At 39.5% G+C, this 5611-nt stretch overlaps 1 non-coding gene and 1 pseudogene across 1 annotated transcript; one reads left to right on the top strand and one right to left on the bottom strand.

Annotated features, from left to right (window-relative positions):
* Positions 1–177, bottom strand: LOC140283427 (U2 spliceosomal RNA; annotated as a pseudogene).
* Positions 178–5145: 4968 nt separating this feature from the next.
* Positions 5146–5336, top strand: LOC140283294 (U2 spliceosomal RNA). The gene has a single exon (XR_011910003.1). It is a non-coding gene; the product is annotated as a U2 spliceosomal RNA (small nuclear RNA).
* The last annotated feature ends 275 nt before the right edge of the window (positions 5337–5611 follow it).

A 5611-nucleotide genomic window follows, 5' to 3' on the forward strand; every position in this document is an offset into this window, starting at 1 on the left:
GGAGAGCGCACCGTTCCCAGCGGCACTGCAGTACCGGGTCGATGCTTGGAGTGAACGGAGCAAGCTCCTTTTTCAACTCCTATTGATAAAAATCCATTTAATATGTAGTCCTTGCATAGACATATCACATATTAAACTGATAAGTACAGATGGATTATGTGCAATTAGTAAAGAGAGTAGAGGACGATCTCTCTCGTTGGAAGTCCTTACCTATATCACTTATGGGGAGAGTTACAACCATTAAAATGATGATACTACCAAAAGTTAACTATTTGTTCTCAATGATCCCCATAAAACCATCTGCTACTTGGTTTAAGTCACTAGATTCATGCATCTCCAAATTTCTGTGGAAAAACAAACCACCACGTATTAGTTTAAAAACCCTACAGAAGACCAAGGACAGTGGTGGATTAGATTTACCTCATTTTCAGCACTATTCCTTAGCCAATAGGTTACAATATATATCAAAATGGTTTAAACCTTGTTGTTGTCACAGTTCCCAGAGACGTTGTAATCGTTGAGGATTCTATATTCACCCCCTCATTAGAGGCACGTGTTGCAGATTGATGACACTGAATCTTCTTCTCTGTTCATTGCTGGCATCATTCCCAGCATCGTAAGTGTTCGTGGCATTGTTAGCCTCTTCTTCTGGATCTTGATATCGAGCATCCTTTTGTATTTCTGGTTTGTAAGTCCTCTCTCTTCGTTCACCGGAGTCTTCGTCTCTTTGTCCTTGAGTTTGGTGATTTTTTCTTCTTTTGATGCCTTGACACAGTGTGACAGGTGATACCACATGGGAGATCCTTTAACTTGGACTGCTGTCCCTGTGCTGCGAAATGGCTGTGCTGCTCAAATGGTCTCTCCTTCATCATATACACAGTTATTTATACATCACCTTCCACCATGAAGCGTTGTCCCTTTTTGTTTCTCTCTTTGTTCTTAAAATGCTGTTATAAATGTCTAAACCAATCCATTAAACTAGATCATTTTGGCAGTAAAGCGATCTACAATGTGCTTGGTCGCAAAGCTGCTCATCTGTGGTAAACAGCTCTTCAGAAAGGCATTCTTCAATTGATTTCACTAATTTTATGTAATAATTTTGTGATTTCCTACAAAACTACACTTCTTCTCCCATCTGTCTGAGTATTTAATATTGTCTGGGTCCCGTTAAAACATGTATTTTTCCCATCTAATTCCTTGTTTGCTTTAAAACAAGTATTCCCCATTTTCTATCCCTTCAGTAGCCAACCAGTTTGTATGGAGTACACTGGAGCAACTTGACTGATCAGTAAAACACTGCTTTTGTTGTCACCGCAAGGCTTCCCCCGTCGGTTGTTTCACTGAGACACTACTGAGTAACTACAACTCAACACAGTTTATACACATAACATTCATATACATACTAACAAACAAACAAACAATAATTTATCGCAATTTTCTCATCTCTGTTTGAACGTACACCCAGGTAAATATTCCTGTAGTCTTCTCATACCGACTATGGACCCATTCATTGTTTAACTTCACTGTTTTGCAAATCCTAATTGAATATTACACATTGACATTGAACTTTACTGGATAAGCAGGTCTTCATTGCATTCAGCAGCCTATATGTGAGCATTTATGTGTAAGCTGTTCTTCTTTGCATTTATCAGCAGCAAGCAATTCTTCACTGCACATGCATATGTAAATAGTAAAACAATTCCAATGTGTTAGCGAAACCTTCTATATCACAGTGGTTTCTAAGGTCTATTTTAAGTTCTTTGCCATCAGTGAGATGACATTGTTTACAAAGTGTGTCAAATTATCACTGAAGATCTTTTCAGGAATTTCAAATCTAGAAATGAGTTATTTTACGCGTGATTTTGCTACTGAGAGTGCATCTGCTTGTGCACATGGAAATATTTCAGACCATTTGGTAAAAACCTCTGTTGTCACTGAGCAGAATCGTTTCCCTTAACATTAATTTAGTTCAATGAAATCTACAAAATAATGAAATAATGAAATCCAAACAAATATGTTGAAAAAGATACACTGGCTTAGGGAATTATCTTCGTTTTGGTCTTAGATTGCCCTGTGGAATGTATTTTGCACATATTTGACCTGCTAGACAAAACTTTATTAATTTATTTATTCTAAAAAAATGTTTTTAATAATTAGTAAAACCATATGCTGTAAAAACCTGGTTCATTATTGCTTCCATCCCTCCTGTTGAGACATGACATGGTCCGTGGCTCAATACTGCTGCATATTTAAACAAATTCTTTGGCAGTATGGTTTTCCTTCCGGTCATTCATACGAGTCTATTGTAGATGGCAATTGAATAACATCTAATAATGCTAAAATATTTGTAGTTTATACATTTAGCTGTGGATGTCAACATACCTGTTTTTCCAATGCTGTGTTAACACATGTACAGTTGAGAAGGCATACTGACTGTCAGTGTAAACGTTAACAACCTTTTTGTTATTTAATTTACAAGCTTCAGTTAAAGCTACCAATTCGACTGCTTGAACAGAGTAATTTTTTGGTAGTGGTTGTTTTAAGAAAACTTCAGTTTCTGTTACTACTGCAAATCCTGTAGCATTTGTGCCATCAGGGTTTTTTTCCTTGATCTGTTGAATAAATATAGTTATTTCTGCATTTTCATAACGTATATCAGTTAAGTCTGGCCTGGGTAAAACACTGATGGTTATTTCTGGCTTTCCATCTGTGGGGTAGGTAGCAGTGTGGATGGATTAAGTGTAGCACATCTCTCGACAACAAGGTGTGGCTGTGAAAGAAGAACTGTTATGTAGAAGAGATGTCTGGTAAAGATATTTTGTTAAGTAACCATATCACAGCCACTGCATGAGGTACCTTAAGTGTTAATGGGTGAAATAACACCATTATTGTTGATGCCTGCACTGCCAATGGCTTCTGGCCATTGATTCAAAAGTACGATCTCGTCCCTTTTTCCCCCTTTCAGTGGACACTGGCCCCTAATTACCGCAATTCAGCAGGGGGTCTTTCATTAGGAGTACTGGACTCCCCCGTGCACGGTTTCAGCTCCGACCCTGGACAGCGGAAAAAACGTTGAGATCTGGTTTGAGGACCCAATTGTTGAGAAAAGTCTCTCAATGAGACTCAGAGTTGCTGGAGTCAGTTAATGCAAAGGTTTAATCTTGCAGCAAGTTCAAGAATGTGTGTGTGTATGGGTGTATGTGTGCGAACGTGTGTGAGTTTGTGTGTGTGAGAGTTTAAAGAACCTGTTATCCACAGGCAGGCCTTAACTAGTATGGCACGGGTCCAGCCTGTCTCATCTTTTTTGGAAGGTCCAGCGCTCGGCCGTAACCCTTCTGTCTGTTTGGACTCTCACATACATTCGGTTAATCATAGAAAAACGAGAACAAAACTTTTTAGCCCCTTAAATTCATAAAACAGACATGGTGCAGTTATTTCCATTCTAGAAAATAAGAGTAATCACCACCATTCCTATAAATTCTGGATATTCTAACAATCTGAATCTTTTTTAAATGTTCGATGAAGCCCTTTGCTGTTCTGTTTAGAGACTCAGCTGATCATAAACCAAGTTTTGCTCTTGAACCAAGCTTCTAAACTCTTCACCTTTTTCATTTCTCAGTTAGTATTCACTTTAAAACTGATTAAAAGAAAAATTAAATGAATGCCTATCAACAAATGTGGGATCTAAACTCTAGTGCTTCCTCTAAAATAATTTCCTTTCTCAATTCAGAAATGTGTGTGTGTAAGTCACAACACCCGTGACACCAAAACGGCTTTCTTTTCTCTCTTTTCTCTACACTCTGCACTGTGAGCACACACAACAAATCAGAAAGGCTTTTTTCTCTCTTTTCTACATTATGGACTGTGGGGACACAAAACCGCTCTCTCTTTTTTTTTTTTTTGATTGTGTGCCAGGGCGTTGTCTCACGTATTAGATTATTAGATACGAATGAGTTTATCAGTCACATCAGAATCCATACATACTGATCCTCCCGTAATAAAATGGTCGGATCTTATCAAACATACTTTGTTTCTTGTGACAAGTCAGCGAAACAGCGTATACACGTCAAGACACTGAATCAAGTTTGCCACAAGAACTCATAAGTTTGGCAGTATTGCTCTGCCGTCAGCAATCATACACCCATTCTATTTTCATGAGACATGTGCAGGCACCTGTTCATCTACTGTTCTATCACTATGAATTAGTTTATCTATTATCAATAAGGATACTTCTACAACTACTATCAAAGTATGTCCGGACTTCTTATGTTGTCAGTTGCTATATATGAATAAGTGGGTTGCTACTGAAAAGCATTAAGCATGTCACACAGCCCAAACATATAACATTTCAGGACACACCACACAGTTAACAACCACAGTGAAGCGTGTCAAAGCCCAAACATGTAACATTCAACAGGACACTTACACAACACATTCAAATCAAACAGTCAGACAACATACAAGAACCTATACCCCAGCCGGCATTGCTCCCTGCCTATTTTCCTACAACTCACTATGTGTGCGCACACCTTTATTCACAAACTCTTCAACTTATACTCTATTACCGAAGCTGCTACAGCTCGATTGGCCAAATACCCTTAGATCCTATTTCGGTGAATTTGACATCTGCCTTGCATGTAACAGATTAGCGGTTTAGCAGTTTTAATTTAGTTTGAGTGAAGGAATTAATTTTATAGCAAAATCCGAAATCGTGAAGAACTCATGGAAGTAAGCTTAGTCTCGGATTCCTGAATCTTTAGATTTGCTCTTTCTTTTACTGCAAAGTACAACGTTGAGCAGCACTAATGAGTTGTTTCTATTTTTGGCAGGCTTTACCTTTGCGGATGAAGCCCTTTCTGTCTGTGCAAAAGAAATCTTGTTACTGTGCAGAGTGACTTCTCTGAGTAGAGTCGCCTTACTTGTTGCGACTGTGCCAATGTTCGAAGCTGGAGTGCAAAGTTGTTGCTTGAATGGTGCTCGCTGGAGCGTGCGGTAGTGTAAAGTTATACCATTTAAAAGGGCTGAAGAGTGCTCAGTGCAGCGGGTGGGCCGAGGTGCAAAGTGACACTATGGCCATAAAAAGAACACCGCTACAAGTGCGCATTGTGCCAGGAAGGGCCCTCGGACGTGAACCAGTGGACAGTTATCGCTTCTCGGCCTTTTGGCTAAGATCAAGTGTAGTATCTGTTCTTATTAGTTTAATGTCTGATGTGTCCTCTATGCGAGGACTACATATTAAATGGATTTGTATCAATAGGAGTTGAAAAAGGAGCTTGCTCCGTTCACTCCAAGCATCGACCCGGTACTGTAGTGCCCCTGGGAACGGTGCGCTCTCCTCTGCTCTTGTGAAAAAGCAAACAGCGGTGCAGGATGGAAGTTTCAGGGAGCCCAAGATGAAACTTTCTTTTAGTCTGCTGAGAAAAGAGAGTGAATGCGAAGTAGACTTTAACACAGTTCTGGGAGCGAGCCGAGTGCGGGCTAACCAGGAGAATTGCTTGAAAGAAACGCGACACCGAATGAGCGGTCAGAACAAAGCCTCAATACGGTGTTCCTGTGGTGTTTTTATAAAATGCGGAGAAAAAAAAGGTGTGAATGCCCCATAGAAAACTAA

This window comes from Leuresthes tenuis, unplaced genomic scaffold (assembly GCF_036924035.1).
Source record: "Leuresthes tenuis unplaced genomic scaffold, fLeuTen1.0.hap1 SCAF_23, whole genome shotgun sequence".
NCBI classification, from domain to species: Eukaryota; Metazoa; Chordata; class Actinopteri; order Atheriniformes; family Atherinopsidae; genus Leuresthes; species Leuresthes tenuis.